This window comes from Phaenicophaeus curvirostris, chromosome 13, assembly GCF_032191515.1.
Source record: "Phaenicophaeus curvirostris isolate KB17595 chromosome 13, BPBGC_Pcur_1.0, whole genome shotgun sequence".
Lineage (NCBI taxonomy): Eukaryota > Metazoa > Chordata > Aves > Cuculiformes > Cuculidae > Phaenicophaeus > Phaenicophaeus curvirostris.
The window spans coordinates 13,009,648-13,029,481 of NC_091404.1; the positions used below are offsets into that span (position 1 = coordinate 13,009,648).

General features: G+C 39.3%; 1 protein-coding gene across 7 annotated transcripts in view; it reads left to right on the plus strand.

Annotated features, from left to right (window-relative positions):
* Positions 1-19,834, plus strand: part of HTR2C (5-hydroxytryptamine receptor 2C) — a 215,870-nt gene that overhangs the window by 129,898 nt on the left and 66,138 nt on the right. For 5 of the 7 annotated variants that reach the window (XM_069867449.1, XM_069867451.1, XM_069867445.1 and 2 more), the window contains exon 2: positions 12,797-13,221. The exons of 1 other annotated variant lie outside the window; for it this stretch is intronic. The gene's annotated coding sequence lies outside the window, so the exon portion shown is untranslated. Of the gene's footprint in view, positions 1-5,670; positions 5,950-12,796; positions 13,222-19,834 lie in introns of those variants that run through there. One more of the 7 variants, XM_069867446.1, reaches the window with a different exon arrangement.

Consider the following 19,834-nt stretch of genomic DNA (forward strand, 5'->3'; position numbering starts at 1 on the left):
ACCCTTGGCTAAGATACCTCGATTGCTCTTAAATCAGCACTGTGTTAGGGTCTTTTACTGAGGTGGGTACGATCAGATAAAGAACATACTTTAGTCCTTTGGGAGGTGACCACAGTTATTTACCTAGTTATGGAGATTTGTTCCCAAAGGCAATGTTCAAATGTATCTATTGATATCATCCTAACTTCAATAAATAGACAAAGGGGCATTTCTGACCCTTTCTCAAGAACTTTTTCTCACCTATGACTGCAATATCAGAAATTTGCCAACAAATAATTTATTTACTGCCATCTAGTACTTCGTACAAAGAATTTTTTTGCTTGGGATGCTGGGAGAGAAATTTCTTTGATATTATTAACCTCAGTGATACTCTTCAAACTAAGAATGACTTCCATGTCACTGAAAAGCTTTCTGAGATGAACACTGAAAGATATGATTTTAAATTAAAGATTGAGATATTGGTAAAAGCATAGTAAAATACAGTTGGAAGTAATGATGATAGCTGCATGCGTCCAGCATGAATCCTGTTTTCTTGTTTGCAGAGGTTATTTATTTAGTCATGCATTTGCAAACCAGCCCAATTAGAAGAACAGCCCTTGGCATGACTTTTTTCTCTGAGTGCTTTCAATTGAGGAACTGCCTGAGTAATTTTCTATTTAGTAGAAGTAATTACCCAGGTTTGTACTTCATGGCTTTCCCTTTATTAAGGTTTGGAAACAATACTGTGTTTTGAGCCCCATTATTCTTTTCGTCCTTAACATTAAGCACAACATTAGCTAGCCAGCTAAAGGCCACAGGGTAAGTACAAAGAGGTTTTTTTGCTTGGGGAGGAAAAACATCATTGATATTTATCAGCGCTTAATAATCTCTGTGGCTAAAGTCAATCTATAGCAGCAGGAAAGATTGTTTTATAATGCTGCTTCATCAGTAAATGACATTATGGCATTTCCTTGATTATTCATCTTTCTGGTTTTGAAAATTTCTAGTTTATTTAGGAAGCTGGGTAGTAATGAGCTTGCAGGCAGTTTATCATGTGATTTCCAACTGGCAAAAACACTGGTCTATGATTGTAATTTTGCTTCTGATAGTGTTCGTTTGCTTTATGCTTTACCAAGAATTAAGGTAAAAAATACACTTTCTGACACCTGGGAGCCCTGCCTGTGCTTCACTGGGGGTAAGATGAGTTTAGGGTTATCTTATTACCAACATGCCCCTGAAAGCAGGTATGACTCTCTGTGTGAAAGCCTTGCAGTGGAAGATCCTGGTGTGGAAGTGGCTGTGCAGCTGCATGCATAGCTATATGATGAAGAATTCCCATAGAAGGCAAGGGGATTGTCTTCATCCTATAGAACATTTATTTTCCCACAGCAAATAGACTTAGAAAGTGAACATCACCTTCTCTGCTCCTCTGAGCTGAGGCTCCAGGGCATGATGAACTGGGTTTGGGTCATGAAAACTTGTCTTCTAGGGTGCAGGGACTTTCCTTCCTGGGCCCACAGGCTGATAAATTCAACCTAGCAAACCAGAGTGGTGGCACTGAGCCTGCAAACCAAGACACATGGACAAGGCCCCCTCAGCTCCAGGAGGTTTCTTCCCTGGAACCTAGATATTTGCAGTGACTTTTACTGAAATTGCAGTTTTCCTGAGAGCAATGTATGTGCCGTTGCAGTCAGACATGAGTATAATATGCTTATCTAGAAAGGAGTGCTTTTATATGCATCTCCAGTAGTGTTCCCAAATGGTCTGCTTTAAATAAAATGTATTATTCTGTTGATTTAGCTTTTATCTTAAGAGCAGCGTTTTCAAATAATCATGCATCAAATCCCATCATATATTGGAGAACATTACATTCAATAAAAAAAAAGGAAGAACAAGTTTTTATAGAAATCTGCACCTCTGTAATGAAATATCAAATATTATGAAGTGAATTTAGCCTCATGAAGTGAATTCAGCCTCATTTTTTAGTCCTCTTAAGGTCAGAGGATGATAATGTAAAGGAAAACCTATCCTAGACATTTCTTCAGGCATCACAGTTACTTCATTAGCCTTTATTTCTTCTCAATTCTGCTCTCAGATGGATTTTCAAGTCTCAGGTTTTTCCTTTTTGAAATGCTTTGATATGCTCATCTGTCTGACAGACTGTTTAAGGTCTTTATCTTAATTTAACATTTGTAGGTACCCACAGAGTATTTTGTTAATGAAGTCTTTAAAATACTAAATGAAGTTCTAGTTTTCTTCATGAATAAAGTTTTGTTCTTGACATTATTTTTAATTTGGAATGATATTCCTATTTATCATACAGGAAATTCTTATTCCTACAAAGCAGCAAGGGGCTTTTAGAGCTAGGTGTGTAAATAAGTAAGAATTTTATGTTTCTTTGGGAGGACTTTTTTTAAAGGAATAGGAATATGACATAACTGGAAAAGGTCTTTTCAGTGAAAGAAGCCTTTGATACTTCAGAGGCAGGCAAGCAAGTGGCTGCTCAATCTCAGGTTAGGAATGCTCCTTTAAATTGATGCATAGTACACAGTTTTTTGGATTGAAGATGTGGTTTTCCCTATCTCAAGTTTGGTGTAAGGTGATGGAATTGAACTGAAGGTTGCTCATAAAATATAATCATTAATTTGGGGGTTATTGACGATGATACCAGTCTGAATTCCTGAGTCTGTAATATGGGACTGAGGGGAATAATTCATTGCAATGTTGTAGCTTCATTTGGCATTTCAGATCCATAATACAAGATGCAGTGGCTATAAAAGCCTCCTTGAGGCAAAAAGAAGAGACGTATATAAGGGGAAAAGGTTGATATTAAGAGGAAGAAAATGCTTCCAAAAGGCCTGTGAAACTAGGAAGACACATCTGCCTTATTATTAAGAATATTCGGGGCTATTATGGGAGCCCCGTTGCAGTGTTTGGGGATCCACTGCAGCCCCGAGGAGAGACGGAATCAAGAACACAGGTTAGAGATGAACACATCCACACTGTCCTCTTTGCCCTCACTGACATCGGTGTGTATAGACTTTCAGTGTAGTCTGAAACAGTTTTCTACTTAAATCACACAAAATATTTCATTGCTATAGTAATATTTACATTAAGAAAGAGAAAAGCCAGGAACAGCTTTCCTAGAATTGTGACTAGCATAAATGCCCTGCCAGTTTTAAGGCATTTGTCCCACCCTTGCTTACAGCAGACTGGTCGAAATGTGATCTCTTCTTGAAAAGACAAAACAATCTTTTTATTTTCAAGGACAAAGTTTAGGAGGAAAAAAAATACTCAGGAATATAGAATTTGCTATTGCTTTTAATCTACCAACAACTGGCAGTGTTTTGTTGTTTGTTTGTTTTCTTCTAAGTGCTTTCTCTCACAAACAATATAATGTAACATTATCTAAAAGAATGTGAAGTAATTCCTTTTGGCTAATGCCTTGATTCTTCATTTTTTAAAAGAACGTATTTTGCCTTTTGATGAAGATAAGACTCAGCCTGTAAAGCCCTACCAATAAAAGGGATGTGTTTAATTCTTAATGCAGGCTTATTCCTTAGATAGGGACTGAGTGATCTTTAAAAATCAGAAAACTGCATTAAGAGGTTTGACAAGGTTCATTAAAATCCAACTAGAAAATTAATTTTAGCGCTAGGCATCGTCCCTTTTCTCTCCCAACCAAAACCAATAAGTGTTTCATCATATACAAGTAAATATAGATCCTAGAATTATTATGGAAATAAAGAATCTTCATGTTTAATTCATCCCCCTGTATAATAATTGATGTCCATTAGGGATTCCATCCAGGTATTGGGTAGTTCCAGCTTTGTCATAATGCAGTGTGACATTGGATGTGTGTCTTAATTTATCCGTAGTGGAAATCTTCTCAAGTGAATTGAAATAAAAATTATTTTCAGAAAAGTTATGAAAGATCTTTTTTAAAGAGCTTATCTGTTTTCTGAGCAGTGCGGCCTTGGCGCACACTCAGAAACCCATGACTCAGCACCTTTGCGTTGAGGGATTTTTAATGGTTCTTTTAACTACTTCTGTAAGTTTTATTCATTTTAGGATCACAGTATTTTTCAGTTGTTGATTCTCATCTTGGGGAATAACCTCTTTCCTTTTGCTCCCAATACTACAAAAATTGAACTTTCCACCTAGTAGTTCAGTCACAGTATGAGAGTTTTGTGAAACTCATAATGATGTGGACATGGACAACGTTAGTAAATCCAAATGTAGAATTCCAGCTTTAGGCAGCTCCTCTGGCCTATGACTCTTACAACTGCCCTTAATTCCTTTATTGCACCAATGAACAAGCATGCAGTGCTCGTTGTGCAGTGGCAGATGTCATGTGGAGCCAGTCCTTTTCCCCAGTGCCTGCTCTTCCCCTGGCTGTTTCCTCTGCAGTGCAGCTTATCTGGGTGTCATGGTGCAGCCTTCTGAAATTATGCAAAACCTTTAAATAAACAGCGAACTTTGGACTGAATGCAGGCGTGGGAACTACGTTATGGCTTTTCAAAGTGCTGGGTTGTGGCTGTTCAAATGCTTTCTCTGAGTGCTGTGGAGCCCGTGCTATGGAGCAGATACTATATACCTGCAAAATTATTCATTAGAAAATGATTGGAAAGGGAAAATGAGTTCTGTGATACTTTTTTACTGTGTTTATCACAATTACATACAATTCACATAAAAGGATTTCAGAACTCTTGAAACGTAGAAAGCAGAGTTTTATGTGAGCAAATCATAATGGCACATTTCAGGGAAAGAAATACCATCATACTCTCGATCTAAGCCTTGGCCATAATGAGTTTAGGAGAGTTTTAAATTCCCAGACTGGTGATGTTCACGACTTTGCTGCAAGCTGCAGCTACTCAGTTCTTAGTCCTGTGGCACAGGTCATCAGGGACTGCAGCATCTTGGCTGCCCTGCAATAAATGTATTTCCATGGGTTTTAAATACTGTTCACTGGTACTGATATTGCAGTAACAGTATTTCCTAGAGGAAACTCAAGTTTTAAGGCTCTATAATTTTCAATGTAAGTCACTTTGAAACTCTGCATTAAAGGGGAAAACCCTTATAAGATATTTATTTTGCAACTGTAATTGTAAAAATAATGTGCTGATTTGAAGAAAAGACTAATATGTGGGAAAATCCATGGGGGAACCCCTTAATGTCTAAAATCAAGCCAACCCAGTGACTCAGATATTATTAGTTGTTATTGATTAGTGTTCTTAAAGAACTTTCTCTGAGACTATCTTGAAAGACTAACAACTAAACGAAATAAGCTGCACTTTTCCTTTCTAAGGTAGGCTAAGTCTTAGAGCTAGCAGTGCAAAATATACTGTCGTAGTCTTTAAACATTAAATAAGCACTTTATGAAGGCAGTGGCTGAAATGGAGGACCACAGAGGGGTTTTTCGACCCCTCTGTGAGCAGTCGGCCAATTATGTTGGTGAGTCTCAAGGGACAAAAATAAGCACACCCTTGATAGTAGAAATGGCTCAGCAGATGGTGACAAAATTAGACTTGTGCCTATGAACTTCTGGGGTAAGTACACTTGATCATCCCTAAACAGTTGTCTTAAATTTGACCCAGATGTTTCCTGCTGATAGTAATGCCACTTCCTTCATTTTGCTTATATTGAGTGGTACCTTATATGATGTCTGCAGCTCGAGCAGAGCGTGTCATTCTGTGAAGAAAAGAGCAAGCTAACATGGAATTTGTTCTACCCAGTGATACTGTTTGGAGGTTCAGTTTTCTTTTTGTTGCCTGGACTGCTGTCACCCAGGATTAAAAGCTGTTCCTATCTCAGGGCTGCGGCAAGGGCTTTTGTTGACTTGGATGAGGATTGCAAAAATGCATCATAACAATGCGGTCAATGACTTCTGGGAAGATGAAAAAGTGAAGTATGGCTAATGGACCTGAGTTCCTCTCTCTCCATTTTGGCAGTTGTTCGTGGTAATGCAAAGTAAGTATGAAGCCTGGTGCCAAGACAGAACACTGGTCATTTATGCTTGCTTTAAGAGATCCTAAAACAAAGAGGAATCTTTAAGGGCTTTCCTGAATTAATTCCTGTTTGAACTAAAGCTCAAAGCTTCAGACAGACTTTGCAGGACTGCAGCTGCCTGTACCATGGCTGTAACAGGGACCTGAGCTCACACACTGCTGTTGTTACAGGTCATGGGTTCAACTGGGCGCGATGGCTTGTGTGTTCAGATCTGAGCAGAGGGAATGCTTTGCTGGATGAAGCTCTGAGGAGCTCCATCCCGGGCTGCCCTGCATCTGCTGGCCTATGGGCTTCACTGCTAGCTAGAAGCATCTATTTCTATTTGAAATACCCTTTAGAGTTAAAATGATATTTCATTTCTGTATTAAGCTTTAAACCCATCATAATGTCTTAAATTTATGTAAAACTAATATTTAAGCATTAGACGTTTTCCATCAACATGTAAAGAAAGCTGCAACCCAGGGAATTCTTTGCCTAAACACATAAAATTATGCTTAATTGCAAACTGTTTTATTTCAGAAGATCAGCTATCATCAAGCCTTTCTTAGGCAGAGGTGTAGGTGAGGTGATGTCTCTTACAGTCTGTGTTATGATCAGCTGCATTTAGCTCAAGTCACTAATTATGGACTCTTAGTTAAATGCAAATCATGTTTAGTGTTTTCTTTTGTAGCCAATGCACCTATTAAAATGTTTTAGTACGAAAAGCAGTTTGACACTAATTATGTAAAATTAAGCAACTAATAAGCAAGAAATATAAAAAAAATGGAAAACATATAGTTGCTAAATATAGTGTGCTATTAGCATAAAAATTTTGATGTTACTGTCTTGACACAACAAGGGTAATTGTTACCAGGGGATCAGAATCAGTCTTTGAGGGAAGATTAACAGATAACTGGGATTATACAATAGAGTTAACAGTTATTACTTAAATGAAAATGTTTTGGCTTCAGCAAGTGGCTGCTAGGTCAAGCTTCTATTTGGATTATACTTCTGCTTTGCATAGTGTTCAGTCTAATGTTTTCTGCCCTTTAAATGCCCAAGTTGGACTTAGCATGTGTTGCTTTGGAGGTGAAGGGGGAAGGTGGCTGCTCTCACCCTTCAGAGCTGCAGCTCCTCTTCCCTCCACCCACCATCATCCCAGGGCTGGCGGGAGCATGTGGTTCATGGATCTGGTCTTGGGAAAGAGAGAAAACCCCAGCAGTGCACCAATGCAGGTAGCTTTTTCACTCTGACTCCATTACAAGGGACAAGTTTTTGCTCCGTTACAGGAAAGGATGTAGACTAAAGACACCTGAGCCATTTCTCTGTTGGCTACAGGGTGTTTGTGCATTCAAGGACAAAGAGCAACTCCTGACCTGGTAAATTGCTGGCGGTCCAGTTGAACCTCACTGCTGACAAAGGAACATCTTCTGCTTAAAGGCATTTCAGGAAAGGAATGTTGTCTCCTGTTATTTAAGAAGTCTGTCCCCTTTCTTATGCAAAGCATATAGTAACAGTAACAGAAGGCATCATTAACCTTCCTCTCATTTGGGGAGGAACTGGTTGACTGCACTAAAATTATTATGAGTATATTGGATAACAAGCAGGAATGCTAATTGGAGACAATGTCTGAAGAGAAGTGTCTGAGGGACAGTGAAATGCAGTGCTTGCAGCAGTCTGGTACTCTGTGCAAAGGACTGTTGTAAAAAAGAAAATGACAGAGAGTGAAGGTAAAGCTGTGTAGCATTGCTGTAAGTTTAAGTCGTTTGCTGTACCCTACCTCGGTAGGTGAGAACCAGCTACTTCGTACCCAGTTTAATCTCAGCCCAGGACCACCCTCCATGGGTGAAAAATCAACTGTGGTGGAGAACGTTATTGGTTGCTTTTTCTATCTGTGAAAAAATGTAATAGTTCAGTCTTTGCTTTGCTCTATTCTGTTGTTGTGGTTTTTTGTTGGTTTTCTTTTCCTAAGAGTGTTCTATAAAAATCATGTATCCAAAATTGCCCATGATGACTTTATGAGGAAACAGTGATATGCTCATACCTTGGGACTTCAGATGTCACCAGTTGAATCAATATAATGATAGCTTGAGTTAGATGGATAGCAGATTGAAAATGCCCTCCTGGTCTATGCTGCCTTGAGTTACTTGGTGCCAAGTGGAAAAAAATGCAGTTCTGTATCAAAACTGTGCTCTTTCTCACTGGAAGATCAAAATGAGTTAATCTTCTGCCCTCTTGTGAATGTGTGTGTGAGAATTGCTCTGCTGTGGCGGGGCTGGGTTTTTGTGGTGAGTCGTTTCTTTCTAGACCACCAAGTGTGCTGTTGCTTGTGAATTAGAGGTTTTAAATCAGGCCTCCAGAGATATGCAGTTGTCTTCTTCTTATCTTCTTATGTGCCATGAAGCCATACAAAGGAAAACTGAAAGCCATTTTCTGAAAATAATAATTTTAATTTCCTTTAACAGCCAGTATTACTGAAACTGGTTTAAATATTCCTTCGTTCTGTTTTTCTGGGGGCTCTATTTGCCATTTAGGCAGTTCTGGGGCAAGAGGCAGGCATAGCCCATAGCCTCTGCCTCTCTCCCCCAAACCACATGCAGAAGTATGCAGAGAAAATGTTGCCAAGTGCAGTGTCTGTATTGTGGTCAAAATGCAGCTTCAGTCTACACCATCATACTTTCAAATTTAGGAAAAAATATAAGAAATATTTTAAATTGTTTATGGACTAAAAGAGAAAAATGCTTGCAGTTAAATCTGAGATTTATAACCTTTGCAGTTCATTCTTCTCTAGTTTTTTCTTTCCAAGATCTGTCCTGTTTCTGTCCAACGCCTAGTTATATAAGCTCACTGACAAACTATGATTAAACAACTGCAGTTCACTTTAATAGCTAGAATTCTAATTAAATATCTGTGGTGGTTTTGTTCTCAGTCCTGGACGTTAGGCATCTAATTTGTTGCTGTCCAGCATCTTGCATATTTTTATTCAGATATTGTACCCTCATCCAAGGAATAAATATTTGTTTTAAACAGGATTGTAACTCGCTTGCTTTAAAAGAGTAGTGTGAAGTTGTCATAGGTGGCTTTCCTTCCTGAAGCCATATAAATCTCTGTGAAGCTCCTTCATCAGATTTGGAAGAAATCTAGTGGGCTCAAAGTCATATGCTCAGTTTTGCCTGTGGAAGGAAGGTCTGGAAAAACTGGGCTTAAAGTAGAAATAAAAATGGAAAAAAGCTGAGTAAAACCCTGTTCTGTGTCTCAGTAACAGCAGTTTAAAATTGATTTGTTTTCAAATGTTTTTGTAGTTTTTATTTTTTTTAAAGTTGCCTCTCAGTAGTTGTGAAGCAGCTCAGCTACAGCACTAAACTTGGCCTGCAATACATTAAAAAATGTATTAATGGTTCCAAATCTTAAATGCCCTGATATTATCCTGCTACTGCACTGGCTTTAAACATTTACACATTTCAGGGGAACAGCAACTTAATTCTTAATTAAAATCACTAAGCAAATGCGGATTATATTTAATTTAAATATTTATAGAATTTGTTTAAGCTTCCAAAATAGATCAGACATTGAACAGCAACACTGCTAACATCTGAATGATAATTTTACTTCTGAGCCCAATTAAGAAACTAGTCAGGAATACAGCTAATAAGTTGCTGTGGTTGAGGAAATATTTTATAATATTGTATATAGAGACTTAAAAAGTGAGTGCTCACAAAAAGAAAGGGATAGTTTAGAAAAATGCTGTTACTGCTGATAGTATTTTAAAACCTTGCATTGTCTCTTTGCTTTCCAGGAGTTGCAGCTCTTCCCATTATCCTGAATGTAACTGTAAAACATACATAGTGAACCAAAGAGAGAAAAAAATATACCAACATACCAGTCCACTTGATTTTTGTAATGCTTAACATGTTAAACTGAAGCACATGAATATCCTGGTTGATTTTAATTAGTCAACATAGAAAGTTAAGCATGCGTGTAAATTTTTTCAGAGTAGAAGTATAAGCCTGCACAAAGAACATTTTTTACAATTTAAGAATGGTCTTATCTGTAAAGAAACTCTTCACATTAAAATATTTCACAATGGTTGTCCAGCAATATTGTTTTGGTAATCCTGTAACACAATGTTTTCTTTTATATGGTTCAGCTATGAGTAACAGAACATCAAGGCTTTTTCAGGGACAAGTTCAAACTCTTGGCTTCTCACTCCTGTTTTTCTCAAAGCCAGTTTTATTCCTTGCTATGCCTTTTCTTTTTGAGAGATACCTTCCCTATTGCATTTATCTGTCATATACATAAAGGTGATCAGATCATACGAGCTTGAGGATGACTGTAGGCTTTGTTTTGCAAAAACATCACTGTTGCACAGTTAACCTGGTATCTATGAAATCTTTCAAGGCTGGGTTTGAACCTTTTGGAAATCTCTTTGATAGTGTCTCATGTTTTCCAGTGGGGCTCCTCTGTCTTTCATACAGATATTTCAACAGTACCTCTTGCCTTATGATCTTCCATTGGTTTTTACTCTGTATGATGAAGTCTGTAAATGCTGCAAGATCTTTTCTTGTTTTCCATTATAATGCTACTAAACGTTATATGAATTGTCTATTTGTATACTGCTGTTTAAGCTGGAGTACATCATGTGTTTAATTTTTTCTTGGCCTCATTACATTTCAGTCCTTGCCTCACTGCATCATCTGTCTTGTTAGTCAACAAATCTGATCTACTCTAATCACTGTAAATTCTCCATTTCCCCTAGCTGTGTGTCACCAGCAAGACTAGTCACTTTGGAAATTCCATTCCTGAAAGGTCATTTTGTGAAAGATGCAAGAGGAGGCACTGTGCAATGCTGATGCTTAAGGCTGGGGCTCGTCACTTGTCTTAGCCCCAAAGCAGCTGCTGCAGTCTGTTCTCTTTTCACAGGCTGACTTTGGTAGTTATCGTGTGCTGAGATGGTTACCAAGGTGAGTGCCTTTGGCCTCAAACTAGTAGCACAGCAAAGTCTTCACTGGGGTTTGTGATCTGTGTGCAGTATAAATTGCATTGTATTTGTAGAGTGACCTGGTAAAGGAGAGTTGCCGCTTCAGAATAACTTTTGTTGGAAAAAGGACTTTTTAAAGACAGAGGTTTTGTAGCACGTAGACAGCAATATAGAGCCAAGAACGTGCAGTGACTGTTTCACAACAGGATCCTCTTATACAGGAACACACTGTGCAAGTCTCCTGTGCTTCATGCTTGGCTTTCTTGCCTCTCCCAAGAGCACTGATGGGTTGGTACATGGCACATTGATAGACAATAGGTCTGTGGTTTAGCTGAGATCAGTTACATTCAGTAACTTTCCCATTTTCCTTCTAGATGTCACTGCCTCGCCTATGCTCTTGTCTTGAGGATCATTTTGTGCCACAGACGCTGTGTGCTGCAAACAACACGCATCTTTTTACAGCCTTCCTTCTACTGCTGCTGCTTCTCCTCCTCCTTCCCACTCATTTAGCACTTTTGCATTGTGCTAGATATATACAGAATATTCTAGGATGGAGATTTCAGTTTTTGATGCCTGTAGCAAAATGAGTCTTAGCTGGGGTTGCTTTGGTGCTCTGAGGTCTGTGTGAGTGTATGGGGTGCACTGTTGAGTTTTGTCATTTTAATTTTTTAGGCTTTGCAGCAGTGATGTTCTGGAGCAAAAGCTGTTCAGCCCCTCAGACTGTCACACTCTTCCCTGGCCTGGGCTCCTTTGCTGAGCCGGCTTCCCTTGCAAACCGTGCTGCGTTCCGTGATACATGTAGTGGCTCAAGGTGGCAATTCACACTTGCAAGAGGATACTAGTCACTATCTTGGATAAATGAGTTTGAGATTAATGAATTAAAAGGACAGGATGAAAGCTAGATGCTAGTACTTATTTTTCTTGAATCCCTCCATCCCATTTTTTTTCTCTCTCTGATGTTTCAGATGGGTGCTTGATGATGCCGTAGACATAACTAGGGAGAATAAGTGGAGATGGAAATATGTCAAGTTTTGGCTGGATTACTGAAGGGCAGTTTCCAAAGCCATGCATCGCTACTGCAGCAAAATCCAACTCTGCTGTCTCATAGAGGTTTTACTTAATTCATATATTTATTTAATTTTATGAGTTTTAGTAGATTTATAATGACCTTTTAGATTTCTTTCTGTTTGTGGGTGACTCAGATTACTTACTTTTCTAGTCCGGAGATGCTGCAACATTGTGTCATACTGTATTGGCTTTGATAGTCCACCAGTGACTGCAGAAGGCAGAAATTCTCCCTGTTGCATGGAAATAAGCTGTTATATTCCCTTCTGTTAATTTGCCAGATATGCAACTTTAATTACCAAACTTAATGTTAGGGGTCTGATTGCTGAAAAACTTTGGTGATGGATTAAAGTTTCCAGGCTGGTGGTGGTTTGTTGTGTTTACAAGAGAGCAATTCAAATGAAAGTGAGCTTGCATCGGTTGAACCCAGAGAAGAAATCCGTATGTAAACCAGACTAAATAAACAAGTGGAGTGGAGAGTGGTAAGAGCTCTTGCTGGTATTTGTGTGATGAAAATTTATCATATTTGAAGCTGTTAATGGTGAGCATTTTTTGCTTGGTGTTGTGAGATCTGAATTACCCAGACTATGTTTGATGGTAAAATACTAAAACCACAACAAATTCTGAGTAAGCCACAGCTGACCAAGTAATCTGATTAATAGTGTTTTATCTAATGTACTAATTTAATGGGGATATTTGAAACGTACCGTGTAGAAGCCACTGATAGATTTAAATTTCAAGGATGAACACCATTCTTCATTTCTCCCTCTCTCTCTCCTCATAAAGGTCTCCCTGGCAAATTTGAATCTGCTCCCTGGTGACCAGTTCAGCTTGGTGCCATCCACAGGCGCAGAGTGCTTCGAAAAGAACCCACTGAAAACATGCTAGCAAGACCCTGAGTCACAGACAGAGCAAAATTTTCTCGCACATCACCATACACCGGCCTCAAATCCTCTTTGGAGCAAATACCACAGGCGTTGAACTTTGCTTCTTTCCTGTTGTGCTGCCTGGGACCTTCTCTGTGTTAGCAAGGGCTAATGGAAACCTGCGTCTAGGTGGTACCACGTGAGAGCAAGACACTTGCCCTGCATCCTGACGACATCTCTCTGCTTTGGTCCCTGCCAGCAGCGCTGTGTCTCCACACACCAGATGTGCAGGAAGCTGCAAAGAGCTTCCCTCCCTGAGCGCAGGTGCTTTCTTTCAAGAAAAAAGTAAGTGTTGGACATTGAATGCTGGGCAAATGCGTTACTGCATGTTTGTACAGAAAAAAACAGCGCTGCTCTTTAGGGTCAAGTGAGGGGAAAGAGGGTAATCCAGAAGTCTGGCAGTGACTGGGTTGGCTGGATTGGGAACATGCCAATGCCAACCCACTGTCCTTTAATTTGCCTGACAAGGCAGCTTTCCTAGATGAGTTCAACCCAAGACTCTCTTTAGGAAGGTTTACTTAGTTTAAAATGCTTTGTTAGCAAATACTGATTCTGAACTTCTTGTATTTTTTAACTAGCTCATGTCTGTCTGTATTTTAAATTGAAAGGTACTTTACCTAAAGCGTTCTCCTCAGCCAAACTACTGCTGGGTTCACACAAGAATAGCTCAGTCTTCATGTGTCTCATTTCTTTACTGTTCAAGGTGGATCCCAGGGAGATAAAGCTCTGAACCATGTGTCTGAAAAACGCAGCCACTTAGACCTTAGTAAAGAAAATAATTTACTATTCAGTGTGAGAGACCAGTCTCTAAGCCAAGCCATTTGGAAAAATTGCCAGTGTAGTAATTATGAACACTTTTTACCGTAATAATACTGATGATGCCTTTCCATTATTGCCAGCGTTACTTCTTCCCTGCAAATACAGCACTGAGCTGTTTTTGCATTCTCTTTGGTTGTCCTACAATAGAAATACTTTGAGGTTTGAGCTTGACACTGCAGACAGACACCTTCTGAGAGTTTCCCTGCAGACTGATGTAGCTAAAACCGTTGGGAAGTGAGGAAAACATCACTGCTGCACTGCTGGCAGGGCAGCAAGTGTTAAATTCCCAGCTCTGTACATCAGGGAAGGGCCCAGGTCTCTGCTGGAAAAAAAGGAAGGGAAAGAATGGGACAGATAAGTGTGTGTTTGCCTGCACATCCCTGCTTGCCTACCTGTGCAATCAGCAGCATGTCCCAAGCTGTAGGTGTCACTCAGAACACACTAGTGCCTGCAGGATGTCACTGGTCTCCCACCCTCACCTCCAGATGTACTGATTCTAGGTAATCTCACCCAAGAACTGAAGTTTCTCACTCTCTTATGAAGTCATTGTTTCTGTGCATTGTACTAATGAGATACATAAAGTGACTGTTAGAACTTTTATCTAACCTCAGACTTCAGGCACGTATCGTTTTTCCTTCATTCTTATTGCAAATAAGAAAATACTTGTTTGTGTTCTTGGACGCACACTTAACAGTGCAGTTTCTGTACCTTCCAGACAGCAAGGTCCCACTGTGCTGGATATTGCACGAACACAAATAATACTGCTTTCTGTGTTGAAAAATTTACTGGCAAACATGAAATCTGGAGTGAAATATGGGTAGACTTGCTATGTTAATGCCAAGGTTTTGGCTGTGTGGTTTTTAGTTTTGTTTTTGCTTTGGTTATCAGTTGTTTATAGTGTTTTGAAAGCTTATGTATTATGGGTAAGGGTCAAGTTCCCGTAGCTGTGCTGGTGAGATTCTCACTGTTGTTACTTGTTATTTAGGGCAAACTTCTGCAGGGGTTTGCTCACCTGACTTGGTTGCTGTGCGACGCTATGTGGAAAAAAAGATGTAGGCAAAGCTTCCCTTGAAGCAGGGAGACAAGTAGCATGGGTTCTCCCGTTTCAAACTCGGGCAATCTCAAGGCACCAGTTTTCCTGTGATTCACAGTAAGGGAGTCCAAGCCCAGCACACGTCATACCTAATATTTTGTCATCTTGGTTTCATATGACAAATTTTACTGCCTATTTAAATTAAAAACATGGAAAAATACAACAAAGAGCAGAAGTGATGTGCCTTGAGGAGCTGTGCTGCTGCTTGTAGGCATAGAAGACATTTCAGTGCTTTTCACAGGCTGGATTACATTACTGGCAACTATTTTCAGCATTGGTTTTTTGAGCAATATTAGTGAGTAGAGGACAGAAAGAAAATAATTTTAAATGGGTGAGCCCTAAAGGCTCATCTAGAAGATTTTCACTAGCTTCATAAAAACTCTGGTAAACTTAAGCTAAAAAAATAGAGCAAAGATGATTTATCTCCTTTATGTAGTCTTGTCTTTAAGCTTCTTGATTTTTAATTTACTACTCTTGTCCCTTCAAACCCAGAAGAGTGTTTCGAAGTTTTACAGACTAAAAAACTAGTAGATACCAATCTTGGAAGATGTTTTAAGAAACACTGTAGCAGTAAACAGGGAGATAGAGATCTGCACACAAGAGCAAGACCCCAGAGGATTCTCACTGGTGATGGGAGACTTGTTGCAGCACATCCTCTTCTGATGCAGGTCTAGATAGGATGGGTTTTGCCCCAGGATTTTGCTTGGTTGCTATTTTTGTCAATGAGTCCTTGATTTTGTAGAGATTGGGGGAACAGTGAAACCAATTGGCCAGAGTTTACTTTGAAAGAGACCTCTCAAGAACAGGTAGGACAAGAATCAGAGATGAATGGGCTGAATTAGCAGCAGAGGTAAGTATTTTAAAAGGCAAACTCTTCTCTTCTTTGAGATAATCCTAGTATTTTTTGACAAGTCCATCAAAAAACCAAACTTTAAAAAGGTGTTTATTCTAGAAATGTCATTAAAGAGGATGTGGAGGCTGTTATACAAATTCTGCTCAAGGCTTTCCTCTGCATTTGGTTTGCCTCTCCTGGAAAGAGAGGAATTTGTTAGAATTCATCTAAAAATTCATGAGAAAAGAACTTTCTGGTGGAGAAACAAAAAAAGGCTTAACAGCACTGACCCGTTATTGCTTATAGATTCTGATAGTGAAGGTTTGTAATCTGCTATTTTATTTCCATGAAAACCCCATGGTTGCTATCTAGCTTGAAGAACCACACAGGTTGTTTCTAGGGGAGAATTTCTCCCTCTGATGGCTTCAGTAGAGTTGCTCTGTGCTTCTCTCAGGAGAGAAAAATCCACCCCTAACCTACTAGTGTACTCCACGAGACCAACTACAGGATTTACCAACTGTCCTGCTAATCAACCAACTGTCGAACTAATCAACCAGTGGATGTAGGTTAGGGTGTCAAAATGTTAGTCTTCAGACACCAAGAGGAAGGGAAACCACCTCCAGATGGATTTTATAGAGAGCTATTTGTCTCCAAAAGTGCCAGCAGATTTAAATGACTGCTGCTGTTGTCAAGAAGTTCCTCCTGAATGTTCTGTAACAATTAAGGTCCTTGGAGGTTTTGGATCACTTATGTTCTCAGTGTAGCTACAGATTGTGAACATAAGGGTTGCATCAAGTATATTAAATAATGAATCGAAAGGCAGAGGTTCCTTTCCTTCTGTCTGCCTTGGGTAGAAAAACTCCTGCTGTCTCCACATTTCTTGCTACTGAAAAAGGTAACCTGGTCAGGTAGCTAATTGCTAGTAATTGCCAGCTTTTTCACTTGATGTACAATTGCTCTTAGAAACAGCTGCTTGCTGCTACCAATGCCAGAGACTGTTTTGTTTGATGTCTTAATCAATGTGATATTCTATCAGGAATTATTTGTGCATTCATAAAGAGATGTAGGAAGATAGTTTTTTGAAAAAGGTTTATTTATTTGAATTCAAAACATGCTCATCATAAAACATCATATGTTCTGAAGCTAAGTCTAAGCAGGTTGTGTGCTTCTTCCAAACTATGCAGGACAGTGACTTGACTCTTATTATCTACAGCAAATTGTTCTTTATTATGTGATTGCTTTGTGTACAGAATGAAACATGTAGCAGCAGTTTAAGACTCACCTTTCAAAAACCTGAGAGTTAAAATGACATGTCAAAGCCTTAGATAGACCTGGATAACATGAACAAGCTGTAGTGTCTTCTGTTCACTTCTAGTTTGTGATCCTTAGTTCTATCCTAAAAAGGAAAAAATAAAATAAATAAGAAAATATGTAGTCTTTGACTTTTCTAAAGCAATTGCAGCTAAAGGAATGTCCATATGGAAATTGGTTGGGGAAACTGCTTGCAGTTTTGGAATTGTAGAGAGCAGGAACAAAACCTGCAAATAAGGGGTCCAGTCCTCATGCTTGAGTAGAGTGATGCTGAAAACATTTAGCTCGTGTGAGAGTCATTCATTAAACCCAAGGGAAAAAATGAACAACTGGAATTTTCTTTTCTAGGCAACAATATGGATTAGTGCAAGGGAAAACCCAGTAAAACATAGTATTTACTGCTTCTTTGTCTACACAGCCCATTTCTGATGCTTGTGAGATTGATCCGAGTTTCCTTCTCTGCTCCCCTCCTATTCTCAGGCTGCACATGTTGTTGACCCATCATTAGTTGCTTCATTATATGAAGCTCCTGTGTTCTGCCAAGCAATTCTAGTAGGAAACCAGTGTATCTAGGGAAAAGCAGCAAGCTGGAAATAGTAATTGTTTTTTCTTTCCCTCTGCCTTCAGACCATGAAATGCCTAGGTTTAAGTCATCAGGGAATCTGTGCTTTTCCAAGAGCCCATCCTAGGTATGATAAACCCATTACCTGAGAAATCACGTCCTTCTGACTTGCACCCAGCTCAATAAATGATGCCTGAAACACGTAGTCAGCCCTCATTTACTCACCCTTGATTTGTGTCTGTGCTCAGCAGTGCAGATGGGTGGTTTCTTTCTCATGTCTTTTTAAGAGCTTATGGACTGCGGAATAGCTGCTGCTGCTTGTCAGCTGCTAAAGTGGATGAGCTAAATATTCACCAGGTTTTTTTTTTGGTACCAACAATACTGTCTGGAAGTAGGTTGTGGAGTTTTTTAGGTTTGTTTTGCACCCTTCCTTTGTTTCGGCTCCCTACTGATAGCATGGTCAAGTCAATCAGAGCACTGGGAAGGTCCAGATGATTAATGTGCTCAACATATACAGAGCTTTATTTCATTGAAAAGAGAGTAGAGGATAAGTCTCTCTGCTTGATTAAAAAGACAGTTGTTTTCTATGCTGAGCAGAGATCTGCTTGTTTGTTTTTCTCCCCTGGAAATAAATTTCATTCAAAATTGTTACTGCTGCATTGAATTAAAAGCTGCTTCTACCTATAGGTATTTTGATAGTATTGCAAGAAACCAATGTCTGATGACTTCCAGAAGAGACACATTCATCCAAATTCGGCTTCTGCTGTTCTTGATTCTGGCTTGTATTAGACACTTTAATAGATCAGGTATATTAGGGGGGAGGAGTTGTGCAATGTAAATGTTACAATTACCATTATTGACCTTTGACTTGGGATATGAGTTAGGTTACATTTTACATTTTCTTTTGAAAGGCATTACAATTTTTTCCTTTGACAGGTATTCAGATACAACGAAGTGAAGGTCAGCTTTTCATTTGATATGACCCTTATTATCTTGGCTTGCTTCTAATCTTGTTCTTTCAGGTTTTGTTTGCTGCAGTTCCATTGTGATTCGACTGAGTGGGATGAAACCCAGGACTATTGTATTTATCCTGAAGACCTTGATGACAAGCTTGCTTTGCACGTCTCATAAGAGTCAAGAGCTCTTTTTGAATCTCAACCTGTATGTCCAGTTTAAGTACCAATTTAGCTGCTAGTCTGCCCCAAAGCTTCAGCATTAATTCCAGAGATAATCAGTAATCCTAGCTTTCACAAATTTTTGCAAGTTTGTAGAATTATGTAGCTTTCTCTTGCAAGGAAGTTTCTTGATCTTATTAACAAGAAAAACAAGAAGCTTAAGGCTGGCACAAGAACAGGTTGTTTTTTTTTAATTTCTAGGGTCTGATCATACCTCGCTTCCTCAGTTTGGAAGCAAGGACATGAAATTCATCTCATTCACAACAGCAGAATATTTGTCCTAGCCTCTGCTGGGGACACCAGTCATCCTTAGACAGTTGTGTTTATCCTCTCCTTTTTTTTCCTCCCTATGCTGCAATTTGCTTCATAATTCCCTGTAATGAGCAGGAGGGAGCACCTACCTGTTTTCTTAAGCTTAGCAACTCTAGTGTATCCTATATGAACAGGGAAGTAACTACTCCTAACATCTACTTTCCTCTGCCTGGTTTAACACTTTCTGGATAGGTTAATCAGTAACTTTAACTGCAATATGTGATTATGACCTGCTGTCATCTGCTAGAGGTTGCATAAGGATGTGTTTTTAAGCTAAAGTGAAGGAATGCAGACTGTATCTTGAGAGATGTTTCTTTCAGCTCACTTCTTAGCAGACCTATCCAGAGGCTTTTCCTAGTTTATTCTTAGCTTCTCCTGACACCCACAAATGACTGCAGAAAGATGGGTTATCTCTCTTGTGTAACAACTGTCAGCAAGCACGATTCTTCACTTCTTCAGGCCAGTAATGGCAGGAAAACAGTTGACTCTCATCCGGTTTTATTCCAAGTGATGATGCTGACTCATGGTGCTCTGTAACCTTGCGGAGGATTCTTCCATAAAAACAGTGATGTATTAAGAGCAGAGGTAGACAGCATCACGGAAAATAGCTTCAGCTGCTCTGAGTTATTTATGTCCATTTGGTGATCTGCTCTTACCCTCAATTAAACACCATGTTGCCCTGGTTTTCCAGCATTGCTACCCAAAACAGGTACAAAAGAAAATTTACTATGTTAAAAGGGATGTGTGACCAGCCAATAAGATCGTTAGAAGTATTGGGAGATGACCAGTGCAAT